Here is an 18,245-nt window from a genome sequence, read left to right on the forward strand (position 1 = left end):
AGAATAATATTGGAGAAATCATTCATGTCGGCATAGGTGTAAGGCAAGGCTGCGTGTTATCACCGCTCCTCTTTAACCTGGTCTTAGATGCAACTCTAAGAGGAGTGAATGTTTCCCCTAGAGGAATCCATTGGGGGCTCTCCGGTAGACTAGAAGATCTAGATTATGCGGATATCTGTCTCTTAGCTCATTCCTTTAAAGATATGAAAGCCAAACTGCAACAAATGGAAAAGGAAGCACAGAAGGTGGGTCTTCAAAATAATCACTATTAATAAAACCAAAGAATTGCGCATAGGTGCCAAGCAACCTACTCTTCTAACTCTAAGCAGCGGCGTAATTGAAAATGTGAAGGAATTCTCATATCTAGGCAGTATAGTCTCCCAGAATGGTGGTACAGATAGCGATGTGAGAGTAAGAATAAAGAAGGCAAGATATGCCTTTGGGCTGCTAAAGCCTATATGGAAGAGTGCTGCCTGTGCAATAAATACTAAACTGAGAATTTTTAATACAAATTTCAAATGCGTGCTTTTATATGGCTGTGAAACCTGGAAAATAACCAAACTATTATCAATCAACTACAAGTTTTTATTAATAGATGTTTGAGAAACATATTAAAAATATTCTGGCCGGTCCAGATATCCAACAAAAACCTGTGGTTAAAAACTAACCAAAAACCAGTTGAATGGGATGGCTGGGACATACTCTTCGCCGACCTCCAGATGACCCCGCCAGGAAGGCATTGGATTGGAATCCGCAGGGCAGCAGAGGAATTGGCAGACCCAAGATAACATGGAAACGAACTGTTCTCACAGAAGCAAAAACGATGGGGAAGACATGGAGTGAGATCAAGGAGTTGGCCAGGAATAGAGTCAGATGGAGAAGCTTTCTGAGAGCCCTATGTTCCACGCAGAAATTATGGGAATATTGATTGACTGAAAATCATCGTCTAACTCCATTTTTCTCCATTGGAGGAGATGCAGTTTGACTCCATGGTTAGAATCGATCAGTCAGAGCCTCTCATTTTCTGCCATGTTTTTGTTGCTTCTAAAGAGTATCCGTTGTATGTATTGTGATGTAAAATGTATAATTAGGCCTAGTCCATTCCTCAACTCGGCGAAATCTATCTGTGAGTCGGGGGAAGATTAAATTGACTGGGAAGCTTCCACCTTCGCTACTTGCAGCTACGTAGCTCACTATAAAGTTCTTGTTGTTTCCTATAGCGCGCACGCATGCATTTGGTTTCACGAGATACCGAATGACCTATGCTACAGTGATAATATTATAGAACAGTGATCTCAAAGCAAGCGCATTTTTCTTACCTTGATGTCGTGCGCGGGCAGCAAGCGCTAAGTATGGAAAGAGGAAGGGTTGTGTATATGAATAAGCAACCTGTTGGATTAAGAAAACAGTGGTACACAAACTTCAAATGGAACGTGAAATTTTATGTCGTTATTTTTATATGGCTTCTTTCTGTTTAATATTATCTATATTGTCTGTAAAACAGAAGTACTAACACTGATTTCTTAATATTGCACTTGTGTTTTAAATCTTAATAACACAATAGAGAGTTAAGAAGGAATATTCACTTAAATTCTATAGTAGTATAATATTATACTGTATTAAGTGGATGAAACACATCATTCATAAAGAAAGTGATATTCCAAAGAAGGAGATTGAGTATGACATGATAAGTTGGAATTTATATTGATGGTATCTTCAGCCTTACAAAAGTAATCAATAAACTAATCAAAACAATATTACAGTACAAAGCAAAGTTACCTAAGTACTGTATCTTTTCTAAGTGTAACTAATGTTACATAACAAAACTCTTATCGCATTATGCTTTTAAAGTGATATTTGTGAGCAACAGAATATTACATTATTTTCTCGAAATCTGCTGAAGCTATGAAGCTGACATTTTTACAACACATGGGCACGTATCTTTTGCTTATGATGTAACAGTAGTTGCTTTGTTAATTAATTTCCTTACAAACAATTTCCATGCGAATATTTTCAAAATTTTCAAAACACTATCTTCAGTAATGCGTATATACGGTATATTAGGTTTACGAAAACATTCTGTAAGGCTACTAAGTAAAATTTCACTTTTCTATACGAAAAGTGGAGAAAATATTTCTTTTGAAAAAAAAATCAAACTTGTGAAAAATGAGCATTAAAATTAAAACTTACATTCTTATAATGCACTTCTACTTCTCAGGAAAATCTAAGAATTAACGTGGGTACAGTTTTAATAAGTTCTCTTCTCTTTATCTATTGAATCAGTGCTGGCCATCCTTGAATATAGCTCGTCCAAGCGGCATATACCATCTCTTTCGTCTGTCTCTTTCCTTTCCGCTGTAAAGCGCTCAGGCTCTCCTGGGCTTTAAAGCGCGCGCTTGCTCCTATGGGCATCAATTGACATGCCTGTTATAGTGTGTTCAACTGTTAAAACTGTTAAGAGTTACTTCAAATGATGGAAATTCTGCATTGCAATACGATCAAAGATTGAAGGTATGACTTACACATTTCCAAAGAAAAATTAGTGATGTCAAAGATTTGAAAATTTACTAGAAATGGGATGGGTCCTTATTCCAATGAGACATTTAGTTCCCATTTGCTATACAGGGTGGACGTGAAATAAACTTGGAGATTCAAAGAGACGATGGGGTACACATAAATAAATAGAAAACCTATATTATGTTTTGTGATTAAATGCACGGCTAATTAGAAAATTAAGTTTTAAGTTTCAAGAGTTCGGCAACAGCGCCGCTAACATCCTCTTCTCGTGACACAGATGTAAGAGGTCAATGATCTCGGTGTGTCTTGCTAGATAACTTGCTCTCTGTCGCTGTGTTGCAACCAACTCGCATCGTACAGTGGTTTCAAATTAAACGTTTTTAAAATTAAATTTACACGAAAACCATCCACACTATTGAAATACGCCATATCGATAGTAAAACCAATAAAAATGATTTATTATTGGTTTTCCTATCGATATGGACAAAATAACGATCCTACTCGCAGTAGTTATCAAATAAGAGGGTGTTAAACACTTGAGAAAAAAACATTTTCTTCTCAAAAAAATATTATCTTTCCACCAATATATTATAGTTTCTTGTTTAATAAAAGATGAGCTATTCACTCTGAAAACTTTCAAGGCTATTACATTTCCACCCTGTATTGGATGTGTTTCTTAGTGTTTTAAAATGTAATTTCGTACCAAGAGGACACCACTTATGAGGCAGTTAGGCCAGGAGATGCTGTGGTAGGTTGGCCAGTTTCTTTCCCTCTCTATTGCATAAATGCTGACTGACTACGTATTACACTAATCAGACTTCAGATGCATACAAACAGTTGTATTGATATGTTGAATTGCAATACATTTTTATTACATTTTTTATATAAAATGATTAAAGAATTGATTTTGAGAGAAGATCTGTTTTTATAAAGAAGTATTGCATTTTTAACTTATTTGAAGCACAGGCACACCCTACAGACACGTACCACCTAAAATAATAATAATAATAATAATAATAATAATAATAATAATAATAATAATAATAAAATTACATATTGGAATCAAACTGCACTTTATCCACTTTGCTTAAGTATACCTCACCAGTGCGCCTGTGCGTTTGTGAACTGCACCTTTGACCGTCGATAGTAAAGGTCACTAGTAGTTGATAATGCAAATATAGGCTGCTAACGGAACTCCTGGTCAAAGCAGTGACAGTGCAGGTCTGGGCTGGTGAAGTAACAGGTATGAACGAAGTAATAAATCCAAGGAAATGCCTTTAAATTAAGTAAACATTGTTAATTACATTGTGTAAAAGTTGAAGACGACACATTTCAGGCAAAAAAAAAAATCACGACGTCATAGGAGAAAGAACATTCTCGGTAAGTAAATAATAATCGGATCTGGACGATAATAGTACGCGGATTTTCTGACCCCAGTTTCTGAGGTTATGTCTGTTCACCTTAAAAGAAATATGAAAAGTGGCTTCGTCAGAGAACGAATAAATTTATCATCGTTTTCAATTAAAGTCCGCATACTTATACAGAATTTTATTCGTAGCACTTTGTCCTCTGGTTTGGGCTTGCAGCAACTGTAGTCGGTACAGATGAAATCGCAACCGCTTGCGAAGAATCTTGCCTTAAAATCAGTATACCATTTTCGGATTGTAGACCCACTGGGTGGATCTGCACCAAACTTTGGTCCGTAATTTCGTTACACATTAATAACCAACTGGTTCAAATGAAAATCAAGCTTATCTGTCCTCTATAGCAGCCTCAACATTGAATAAATTTGTTTATATGCGCTATTATGAGGTAGTGTTACCAACTAGGAAAACAATATTGCCATAGCTAAACTTTTTCAGTTTCTCTTTCCATTGATGCTATTTTCATGCACCTCAGATTCGTAGAATGTAAATTACATGTTTTCAGAACCGACAAAGTCTTTAATAGGAGCCCCGTACATAAACATCTAGAATTCAAGATGATGAATGTAATTTAACTGAGGGGGCCCAGCACTGCGACCTACTGAGATCTATTGCGCCAACCCTCGATATGGAATGAGTTGCGTGCCACAGATCCCCTACGCGCACCACCCTAACCACATGACTCCCTTAACGACCGGTCCCTACAGCCGACAGAATTCATATACCATTCCTGTTAGGGCTAATTTCCCCAAGGCTCCCCTGTCGGTCCGAAGCGAAACTCCTCCCCCGAGTAGATCTGCTTCGGGTGCCATTGCAGAAGCCATCCAACGTCGCTTAACTACATTCCACGGAGGCCGGTCGAGAGAGCCAGCAGCTTCGGGTGGCCGCCAGTAGAGTGATCTGAAAAACTGGAAACGGAATGATAGGAAGTTGCGAAGATGATTGGGGTTCCAATCGCCTGATAAAGTTACCTGATATTCATCATAGGAGTGAGGGAAAATCTCCGAAAAAATCTCACCCAGGCAACTCATTCTGACCGGGAATCGAACCGGGACCGCTGGGATCGGGGTTAGACTCGCTAACCCCTCAGTCAAGATGATGATGTAGTGTCTCAAGAAGATGTGGTCAGTATAACGCAGTGTCGTTGTTTGAGACAAATGGCAACAGCAGTACAGTGCATTTCACAGAGATAATCGCTATAGGAGAGAAATAATTCTTCAGTTCCTTCCCGGAAATCGAACCTCGCTCTACTAGTTTTATAGTCGGAAAAACTGACACGAATAACAGAGTATAGCGTTGTATAACGATATTATGAAAACTTGAATCACTGTTTACTGTTGCAAACTCTGTTTACGGCAGCAGACAATGTTCTGAGTTTACGTCTCGTATGTAAGCAGTAATGAAGTGTGACTTGCTTTTATTCCACCTTAGTCCTTCCGTATAGATTGCAGTGACAGATGCAATGAGGTACGAATTCTGTAGACTGTTCATTATGCGGGGTAGAACAAATGGGAACAATTGAATAACTAATGCAAAACTAAGTCAGAGTTTCAAAATAAAAACAGAAACACGGCTGCCAACTGAACCTATTTTAATTTCCACTAAATCGTCGCTGTTGGAAGAGATGTGGGGTTGTGTAGCATATGTCACATAGTTGTACAGTTGTGCCATTGCCGTCTATATAATTCAGGAAGTTGACTCTAGCTGGATTCAACAAACGGATGTGGAAAGCTTGCATACTTCAGAGACGCAGTATGGCTAGAGGTCGAGAGTTCAAGTATAATTCTTGTGTCATAGGGCTCCTCGAAATTTAACACAGAACTGTAGCTTAATTAGTAAATAAACCAAATTTGTCCCGGCAGATTTTTTTGCACAAACGCTACATGTATGTACGGCCTTGTCAGAGAGCTCTTTCTGCACAGAATGAGCCATAAGTATGTTTTAATAACTTCCTGTGCCTGTTTCTGGACGAAAAAAAAATGCGTTCTCATATACTTCGTGGCTGGAATAATGGCCACAAACAGTGAACTAGATTATTTTTTCAGAGTATCAAATCAAGAAATGTTTGTAGTGCTTACCGTTGGATACAAGGTTTGCGGGTCATACCCCGTTGAGGACGATGACTTTTAAAGGACGATAAATTTCTAAACGTGGCTTCCTCCGGGAAGGAAGTAAAAATGTTTATATATTGCTAAAAAAAAAGAGCTCGAGGAAAAATTGGCGTTGAAAGCGTCGGTGAAAAAATTACTACTGCTACTACTAACAGTAGGCCTACTACTATTACTACTAATGGTATTACTACTGCTACTAGCGATATTACAACTGTTACTACTGCTACTAGTGATATTACAACTATTACTACCGATAATGTTAGTAGTGGTATTACAACTATTACTATTTCCACTACTGGTATATTACAACTATTACTATTTCAACTAGTGATATTACAACTATTACTATTTCAACTAGTGATATTACAACTATTACTACTACCACTAATGATATTGCAACTATTACTACTGCTACTATAGATATTACAACTATTACTACCGGTACTGCTATTACTACTACCGGTACAACTATTACTACTTCCACTACCGATATTGTAACTTACTACTGCTACTAGCGATATTACAACTATTACTACTGCCACTAGCTATATTACAACCATTACTGCTGCTACTAGCGATACTGCAACTATTACTACTTTCACTAGCGATATTGCAACTATTACTACTTGCTCTGGCGATATTGCAACTATTACTACTGCTACTAGCGATATTACAACTATTACTACTGCCACTAGCTATATTACAACCATTGCTACTGCTACTAGCGATACTGCAATTATTACTACTTTCACTAGCGATATTGCAACTATTACTACTGCTACTAGCGATATTACAACTATTACTACTGCTACTAGCGATATTACAACTATTACTACTGCCACTAGCTATATTACAACTATTGCTACTGCTACTAGCGATACTGCAATTATTACTACTTTCACTAGCGATATTGCAACTATTACTACTGCTACTAGCGATATTACAACTATTACTACTGCTACTAGCGATATTACAACTATTACTACTGCTACTAGCGATATTACAACTATTACTACTGCCACTAGCTATATTACAACTATTGCTACTGCTACTAGCGATACTGCAATTATTACTACTTTCACTAGCGATATTGCAACTATTACTACTGCTACTAGCGATATTACAACTATTACTACTGCTACTAGCGATATTACAACTATTACTACTGCCACTAGCTATATTACAACCATTGCTACTGCTACTAGCGATACTGCAATTATTACTACTTTCACTAGCGATATTGCAACTATTACTACTTTCACTAGCGATATTACAACTATTACTACTGCTACTAGCGATATTACAACTATTACTACTGCTACTAGCGATATTACAACTATTACTACTTCCACTAGCGTTTAAAACCATTACTACTGCTACTAGCGATATTACAACTATTACTACTGCTACTAGCGATATTGCAACTATTACTACTTCCACTACCGATATTGCAACTATTACTACTGCTACTAGCGATATTACAACTATTACTACTTCCACTAGCGTTTAAAACCATTACTACTGCTACTAGCGATATTGCAACTATTACTACTTCCACTAGCGATATTACAACTATTAGGCCTACTACTTCCACTAGCGATATTGCAAGTATTACTATTTCCACTAGCGATATTGCAAGTATTACTACTGCTACTAGCGATATTGCAGCTATTACTACTTTCACGAGCGATATTGCAACTCTTACTACTTCCTCTAGCGATATTGCAACTATTACTACTTTCACGAGCGATACTGCAACTCTTACTACTTCCTCTAGGGATATTGCAACTATTACTACTTTCACGAGCGATATTGCAACTCTTACTACTTCCTCTAGCGATATTGCAAACTATTACTACTTCCTCTAGCGATATTGCAACTATTACTACTTTCACGAGCGATATTGCAACTCTTACTACTTCCTCTAGCGATATTGCAACTATTACTACTTTCACGAGCGATATTGCAACTCTTACTACTTCCTCTAGCGATATTGCAACTATTACTACTTTCACGAGCGATATTGCAACTCTTACTACTTCCTCTAGCGATATTGCAACTATTACTACTTTCACGAGCGATATTGCAACTCTTACTACTTCCTCTAGCGATATTACAACTATTACTACTTCCACTAGCGATATTGCAACTATTACTGCTTCCACTAGCGATATTACAACTTATTACTTCTTCACTAGCGATAATACTATTACAATTACTACTACTAGCTGTACTATTTCTATAACTAATATTATTAGTACTACAAGCTGCACTACTGGATTTACAACGTAGGAGACCATAATAAATATGATCTAGTTGATTTAGTGTTTATTTGAGCTGGTGACTTTGGTAAAAAGTTCCTTTCATCTACAACTAATGTCTGCAATTTTTTTTGCCTCAAGGTAAATTAAATAATAATGTACGTACATTTCTTTGGTGCTGCTTTGCTTGCAGTTAATAAACTTGGTAGTGGTAAACACCCTATCGCAATAGGTAATATTTTCAGGCGCTTTGTTTCTAAAATTATTTGTCACGCTGTTAAGATTGAAAGTGGTCATATTTTTCGACCTCATCAACTAGGATTTGGTTCTCCTAAAGGTTGTGAATCTGCTATCCACTCTGTACGATCCTTCTTACATACTTACGATAACTAAGATAAAATTCTACTCAAGATAGATTTTAAAAACTCATTTAATAGCATTGAACGTGATATCATGGTAAACTCATTTCTAGAAAAATTTACCAATCTCACCCTTTTGTTTGGCAGTCTTATAGATATTCGTACAATCTATTTTTTCAATTCCAAAAATATTTTATCACAAACAGGCTGTCAGCAGGGAGACCCTTTAGGGCCTTTACTCTTCTGTGTTACAGTCCACTTCCTCATCAAAAAATTAACTAGTGAATTTAATCTCTTTCCTTTGGATGATGGGAATTTAGGTGGGATAACTATGATATTCTTTGTGATCTACAGAAAATCATTCGTCATTCGTCTTGGGTCTGATCTTGGTCTTGAGATCAAACGTGATTTTATTTTGCTCTGGTGTTAACCTAAATGTTTATCTTCTTTCGGGAATATTGCCCCCTGGTATTAAAACTGTCTCAAAGTCAAATCTGACCGTCCTGGGTTCTCCTATCTTTTTAGATTCTGTTGATGAAATGGCTACTCAAAAATTGGAGCTATTAAAAATTCTATTTGGTCGTCTTGAACATTTTCACCCCCACGTTTCTTATTTCATTGTCAAAAATTGAATTTTGATTCCTAAATTCACTTATTTTTTTAAGAGCCACACCCTTATTTCTTTTTCCTACTTTTCTCCAACAGGCAGGTGATATATTGAAGAATTCTTTACAATCTATTCTAAACACTTCCTTTGACAACCATACTTGGGTACAGAGTTCTCTCCCAATTAAATTAGGGGGCCTTGGTATTCGTACACTTACTGATATTTGTATACCAGCGTTTTTATCTTCAGTCTTTGGTGTTGACTTCATCAAATTTCTTTTCCCTATTTACTGTACAGTGTACACGTTCCTGAAACTTTGGTCCGAAAAAACTAATAATACCAGATGGTTCAAGAAGAGTTGGAATGTCACAAGAGGTTAAAGATCTACTGATGTATTAATAAGACTGTCTCGTCAAATTCCTCCTGACATGCCTCAGTCTATCTTACATCAGTAAGATCGGGAACATATTGCATCGGACATTGTCTCAGACAGGACGGTTTTGTCTCGTACCGTCCGATGTAAAGGTGATTACATGCATTCTTATGAAGCTATAGTATACTGCATCGGATTAATGTCGATGCCATATTATGCTGCAGCGATACAAGAATGCGTGTAATTATTTCACATCGGATGATTCGAATCGAAACCATTTTGTCCGAAATAGAATGTTGGATGCAGTATGCTGTCAACCTAAATAGAGAGACACATCGGTTACCCATTACCCACAACTCTTAACCAAACACAAAAATCTTGAGATTGACATGTCTTTCATAGAGAAATAGGATGTAAGAGCCTATTAAGATGAGTTTTTTGTTAAGCCATATTAAAGTTATGAAAATGTAACTGCTTACATATTATTTTATTATAGCTTAGGTTATATGAATTTTATTTCTTATATCTACTTTGCATTCTTTAATCATGTACTAAAAGTTCTAATTCAGGCGTCCTCAACTGACCGTGGCGTTAGTTATGTGCAGCGCCTCGCCTGCTGTGTAGCGATGTCTGTGCAGGCGCGCGGACACAGTTCGTTCTCTATAGTACACAGCGGCGGACCAGGAATGCCGATAGTAGAGTCCTGCGAAACCGGTTGAAAGCCCAACAAACTTGCATAGCGCTACTGAACGCCTGGCTTTATAGGCAGTATGCGAAGTACATCTGCTTGCGTACTGCCTGAGTATTCGGTTTAACGTGTATTCGAGTTGATCCGATCTCTCTGTGGGTGGACGGCTCTGGCGTATAAAATGAAGATCACAGTGAACCATCCAGATATTATAGCTTCGGATCATCAAGAGGAACAAACAGCATGCAGTGTGAAACTACAGACGTTGTAAAGCGTAAATTGCAGAAAAAAACTTTCAGTATCCACAAATTACCAAGGTTGTAATTTTTGCTTACACTAGAAAACTGAATTATAATATTACAATAATGACACACTTAGAAAACAGTAAACTCGATCAATAGTAAAACTAAAACAAAAATAACTTTATATCTTCTGAAACCTACTACAACCAATTCTTTTAGTATGTTTACTATGACTAGAGAATTAAACGTAATATAGGTTTTCCATTCATTTAAGTAAACCTTATCGCCTCGTACAATCTGCAGGGTTATTTCACTTCTACCCTGTATATGAATAGCTACTGTTTTGGAGGAATGCATTTAGAGTTAATAATTATTTAATTTTACGTTTTGTGATTAATTGTAATTCTATTTTGGATTTATTTACTTATTATATATCACATTATGCATTATGCTCATTTCATTTTCTACATACTAAATTGATGGAAAGATCACCTAACAACTCTAGCCTCTCTAGCAACACTTGTGAAACGAATATTGGCCATTCCATGAATAAGTGTTTCCACCGAGCGTAACTTTAGACTAGTAAAAGAGATTTATTAATACATAAACACAAGAAGTCAACTCTGATCATGTAGTATATGATAATAGACCCTAATAATAATTGTGAACATCAAATAGTTGATATTAATACGTGTGTAATAAAATAGTTCTTTGAATGGCACTTGTTTTCTCTGAAATAGATCTTTTCTATACAGAATGATTTGTTTCTAAACCTTGCTAATCTTTTGTTATTCGTAGTTTAGAAATGTGTAAATTATACTTATTTTGTACAGAACAACCATTGGGAGTCAAAGTAATCTTATTGTTGAAAATAACATTACTGTTTATCTTTCTAAATTGATTTCTAATAAATAATGTTGCCACTGATTAGAATAATTGAAAAGCATGCAACTATTGTTTTAGATGTAGGCCTATATATTTTTTTTAGTTTAAAGTACAAACGTCATAATGGACTTATGTACTTATTTTCTATTTTGTTTTATAATGAATTGTAATCATATTTTTGAATATGTTTACATTATGATATTTCACATTATACATTACGTCTATTTCCTTCGATGTCACTGTTTCCATTGTTCATTTATTTGTTACTAGTCAAAATTACTGCAAGTTCAAAATACAAAAATAAATGTATTAAAGTGTCAAATTATTTGTATTCCTATTTGAAGCAAACATATTTTTGTAATTAAACAAAATAAATATCCTTCAATATTATTACTTTGTATAGCCTACTGAGAAAATGTTAGAGTTATTGTATGATGAAATGTACCTGGTGTTATTTGGAGATCGTATTTTCTTCCTCCTTACCATTTCTTTCTGTGTGAGATTTGTGTTCTAAATAATTCGCGATCTTACATGAACTTATGTAATATCGATCATTGGGTTATACAAATCGAACAAGATTCAGTCAATATGTGACGAGAAAGAGTTACGACGTAATCAAATGATGAAGTTATGACGTATACTGTTTAACACTGGTATAGAAAAACGCCAGCTATATAACGTTTATTGGTAAGAAAAATATACATGGCTTGTGCACGATTTGTTCTGTGAAAAACTATAACATTGTTTAACATATCTATAAGCAACTTTCATTAATAAAACTCTAAAAGTTTAAAATATAAACGATACTTATAAAGCTACTGCAAGTTGAGAATAATAAAGAAAATATGTGTTATAGTGTCGAATGAACTCTAAGAATACTTGCAAACACTTTTTTTTTTTCAATAAGACAACGTAAATATCCTTGTTACTCTGGTTGTGTACTCGAAAAACGTTATTTTCATGTAAATGCGCCTGATGTTCTGTCTGCTCTGCAATACATCAGGCGTAATCGCTCGACAACCGAGTTATTCGGCCCGATGTTCATCGTAGTCGGTTGAGCTCCGGCCGGTCGAATCTAAACCGGTTGTGTGCGCAGTTTTGCAGGTCTCTAGTCGGTAGGCCATTCACGCCATTGAATTTGTTATTATGGGAAGAGTCATTTCTATTTGCTGAAAAATCGGGAGTGCCCACGTATTTGATTTGTGGTAAAGTTCTGAATAACAGAAGGAATATCAACCTACAACGATATTATTCGCCCTATCTCTCAAATTATTATGAAAAATATAAGGGAGAAGAACGAACCACTCTCATCCAAAAATTACTTATAACTAATGTGTATAATAATAATAATAATAATAATAATAATAATAATAATAATAATAATAAACTAAACATTACACATTCTTTCCCTAACTCTATCGGTTAAAAAGCAACTAATTTTTGCAATTCGTTATCTTAAAGTAGTTTAATAAGTTCATTTGGCATGTACTATGTTTCTAGAAAGGAAAAATGTTTATTAGTTATGCTGTACAGGAAAGCAATTGTCTTATATAGGCTGTACTTTGATGAAGAACAAGTATTGAATACAGTAGGCCTATATTAATTTTTAATAGTTGTACAAATTTGTGGTCCTTATTTTCATGTAATAATTTAGTTTACGGTTGTTGAAAGAAGGAATAATTTATGTTAAACATAAAATTCAAGAAACTGTTTCCAGCTTTAGGAACAAAATAAGTTGTTAAACTCATTGTATTATTTGGGCGATTTCAGCATATTTAATGTGCTCGGTTTGTTTACTAATTTGCCAGAATAAATTAATGATTGCATGTTTCAAATTCTTATGTTATAGGATAAATTTTATTACGTATATTTCAAATAGAAACACATGGAATGGTGCATAACCAATAGGCTATAAGAGTTTAAGGGATACGAACAACGTTTGAATGACTGCACAGCTACAGATTCACGAGTAGACTTGTGCACTGTGCAGCTCCAGCCAGCACGAGTGTGCGATCGGTTGACAACGCCTGTTCTAATGCAATGCATTGCTTCACTTTATATATATATATATATATATATATATATATATATATATAATTTATTACATTACATGCACTGTTACAATTTTCTCTTTTCCTACATTTCAGATTTGAAATTCATTTTAATCACGACAACTTAAAACTAATATAGGGCACTTTCACCATAAACAATAAGGTTCGTTTAAATATGTTCTTGTAACATATTTGAAGTTTTTAATAAATTAGAAGTTTTTTCTCTCATATAATGACATAAGTTATATGCCACAATAATATTAATATATTTAATCAAATGTAGTAAGGAGCATTATTGTACATTAGGTACGACAGCTTGGAAATTTATTTTTTCTTCGAAGTGTAGTCTAGTAATAACTTGAAAATGTAGGGTTCGGAAAAAAGAGTTTTAAGTGAAATGCATATTATTGGTCATTATTGTAACATGATTTGAGTAATAATGTTTATTCAATACAGATACACTAAAAATATATACAGTATGTACATAATGGTTCAGAAAAAATGCTTCTTGATACTGCATAAGCCAATAAAAATATTTGCAATTTTTGATCCTGTTAACGACCTACTCCGATGACTCTTAAAACACTTCCATTATATGTGAATTCTCTCTTCTCTCATTTATCTATCTATTCAAAGTTTAAAATATCCATTAATATATTAAACATATCTTTCCAATTATTTCTCCGCCTGAAGTGTATAACTCATAATTATTTTTGAAGCTTTTCTCATAAAGAATAATTTAATGAGAAATGTTTGTATACATTACATTCATTAATGAAAACATACAGTTTGCATTACTCGTATGTATACTAAGTGTATATTTTCTTCCATCTACGTGCTAAAGCAAAAGCGAGATAATTAAAAATGTTTTAATATTTTGAAACAAAATATTATGTTAAGCATCATTATTCTGCTAGTGGATGTTATTAATTTCTTATTATAATCCCAAAAAAGAAGACTCATTTCACAACGATTATGAGCTTTTAATTTGAATTTTACAAGGAGTGGATATTAAAACAACTCTCAAACTACGACAGCAAGTTCGTCTAAACTCACAATGGCAGATTGTATGAGAAGAAAAATGTTATATCAGATTCATACCCGTAAAAATAAATTGACAGTAATTTTTAAGTCTTGGTGATTCAAGACTAGTTTGGGTAATTGTCATGCCGTAAGTCCGGATTCTATCTCCAAAACAAAGTTTCTAGGTTTTCTGTGATGGGCCTCCTAATTTACCTTCATAATTCCACCGACACTTCCACAAACTCCTCTATTATCTTCACTTTCCTTGTGTGTTGATTGTTAGTGATTCGTCTACTGCCGCGACACTTCATACCTGTGATAATATATGGCAGGTAGACGGCAGTAGTGACTTTTTTAGAGGACAGGGAGATCTTGAGGAGAAGAAGACAATCACCTGGGATCTCGACTAATCAAGAGAATTGAGGTGCAGGGAATTTGTATGACGTAGTAGACCTATAAAATACTACGTTACTTAGCGTCGATGAGATTTGGTAATAGCGAGATTGTAGGCCTACTTGACGAGATGAGGCCGAGGATTTGCCATGGTATTACCTAACATTGGACTTACATTGTATGAAACCTCAGATAAAACACAACCACGTAACATCAGAAGCAGGAATCGAACCCACGCCCGAGCGCAACTTCGGATCAGTAAGCAAATGTGCCCACCGCGTGTGTTACACCGGCTACCAGGGAATTATATTTTTATTGATCAAGCCGGCGTTGGTCGTTATGTAAGAATTTTGCTAAGTATCAAATTCAAATGACAATCACACCAAATGGAAGCACTTAAAAGTTTGTGGCTATTACCTGCTAGATGATTTGTTTGTGTTTGTAATTTGAAGTAATTTGCATGATATGTATTATCAATTTCTGTATATTACTTACTTACTAACTTATTTACTTACTTACTTACTTACTGGCTTTTAAGGAACCCGGAGGTTCATTGCCGCCCTCACATAAGCCCGCCATTGGTCCCTATCCTGAGCAAAATTAATCCATTCTCTATCATCATATCCCACCTCCCTCAAATCCATTTTAATATTATCTTCCCATCTACGTCTCGGCCTCCCTAAAGGTCTTTTCCCCTCCTGCCTCCCAACTAACACTCTCAGGGAATCAGTCCCATTCCGAGGCTTATTTGAAGGATTCGTAACAAGCTGTTTTTTACGGTGAAGGGTTGTTAGCCCTTCGCTCAACCCCCAAGCTGGAGGACCACCCCTCATCGGCTGTCCGCGACTGCTTATTCAATATATTCACAGCTACCCTCCATATCCATGATCCGCAACCTGAGGACGCGCCATGCCGTGGTGATAGGGACCCACAATACATCTGTATATTACAACTGACTGAATTGTTTATGCCTTAAAGTGAATCAACTTACTTGTTTTGTAGTATATGTTATAGATCAACTGATGAATAATCGTTTGCGCTTGTAAATTTAATTAATCTGACTGGCTAGTCTATATTTTTAGTAGAGCCAACAATGTAGCTCAGTCGGTAGACTCGCTGGCATGCTGATCCGGAGCTGCGCTCGGGCTTGAGTTGGATCCCCCATTTGGTCACATTGAATGGTTTCTTCCGAGGTCTTCCCCAGCTGTGGGACTGAAGCCGGATGGTCTATGGCAGGGGTCGGCAGCACAGAGCACCCTGGGGCTAGCGTCTCTTACCCGTGGAAAACGCAGTGCACCATGGTGCACTCGTAGCTGCTAGCAGGTATGCTCTCTATCTCTTCCTGCTGCACGACGGTGTACACGGGACGGCACCACTTACCCTTTGCACATTTCAGCGAATGCTGAGGACCACTGGTCTGTGTCGAGTCCTCAGCCTCACTTCACCCCCTTTGGTCTGATTACCTGGTTGGGTTTTTACCGAGGTTTTCCCCAACCATAAGGCAAATGCCGGATAATCTTTTGGCGAATCCTCGGGCCTCACATCATCTCACTACAGCTCCCCAAAATATTGTAAAAAATTGTAGAAAATTACAGGATTGTGAAACTGAAAAAATTGTAAAATATTGTAAAAATTTGTAAAAATTGTCATTGTAATACTGTAAAATTTTGAATTGTTCCACATCTTAAAGCTTCATTGCTCATGTAAGATCTATGGAATATAATAAATGAAATGAAAAAAGAAGATTTTTTCATCTGACCAAATCACTGTGATCCAAAATTCCTCATTTTTAACAACATGTTCTTTATCGAAGTCTTTGAGCTTGATTTGTCTCATAATGTACGGCCACTTTCGTCGTCTTCTGCCATGGTAACCATTTTTCCACAACACACGCCGGATAGTTTTGTTACTGATCTTCGTGTTTGAAGACTCTTTAATCATGACTCGAATTTGTGGAACACTTATTCTTGGATTTTTGACAACTTGATTAACTAAGAATCTCTTGTCACGTGCATGTAGCAATATTTGCTTGGTTTTTCTTGCCACGTTATTCCAAGTTCCATGAGTTCGAAATTTTTATACAATGTGTTGTACTGTAGAATGTGTTTTATGCAATACTTTACCTATTTTTCTATAGAAATAGCCTTTCAGGGCCAGGCGAATAATAACTTTCTTTAAATCGGAACTGAGCTCTTTACGACGCTCCATTGTACACAATTCTGAATGACAGACTAACAGCAAGTGACCTCCACTGAAAGACAACCCTTTGCGCACTGCATGCTTGTTTACTATGCATCTAAACGTACCTATCCTCTGTCCGTGAGGTAAGTGTACCAACAACAGTTTTACATGAATTTCACGGAATATGTAGTTTTAAATTTTCATGTAAGTAACAGTAATTTTATTCATGTTACTGTGCTTCACCCATCAAACATAATGAATTTAGTTTTATTGATATATTTTGAATTGTACAGCCATTTTTCAAAGGTCAGTTTAATAATCTATGAGGTGTACAAGCAACACTGTTAGGGCCTATATACTGTGACTGAATTTTTTTTATCCTCCCACTCCACATACCAGATGATGTCTAATTTTCTTTGCGTTAATTCGTGACCAAATGAAAGTAAGTAATGAAATAACTTTGCAAATATATACGCTGCACATATTACATAATAATTATTCCGTACACATTTCTTATTACTTACACGTTTATTTTATTTTTATCATAAACTCGAAATTCGTTAGGTTATCAATTTCATGCATGTTTATTTTTAAATGATGAACAGTAATGGACGTTTGTATGTCAGATGTAGGCTAACCATTCCTCATTACTGATATCTATAACCTCACTTCTGCTAAATCATAAACTCTACAAACTTTAATCAATGTTATTTAAATAAATTCATTCAAAATAGACGTAATTCACCTCATTAAAGGTATTGTACACAGATTACACAAAAATTCTTGCTTCATGCTTCAGAAACGGTTACATATTAAATATTAATGCTTCTGATTCGGGTTCAAGGAGATTAATCGGAGAAAATTCGAGAGTTAAATATGAACTTAGATTGAAATAACATGAACTTAGATTAGCGTTTATACAACAGTAAATCTGGGTTCAACTTGACTCGCTGCCATTTTTAACCCTTAATCTAGGTTCAAAAGCTTTATACAGGGACATCATTTTATTTTTACTTCAATTTGTATTGTACCCGAGTTTTTTAGTGTACTTCACTCCCACCCCTCTACTATTAAATTTCCAATGTCCTCCACACAGAACCAAGGCCGCGTATGTAGTCAAAGTCGCCTTA

The sequence above is a fragment of the Periplaneta americana genome, chromosome 13 (genome assembly GCF_040183065.1).
Source record: "Periplaneta americana isolate PAMFEO1 chromosome 13, P.americana_PAMFEO1_priV1, whole genome shotgun sequence".
In the NCBI taxonomy this organism is placed as follows: domain Eukaryota; kingdom Metazoa; phylum Arthropoda; class Insecta; order Blattodea; family Blattidae; genus Periplaneta; species Periplaneta americana.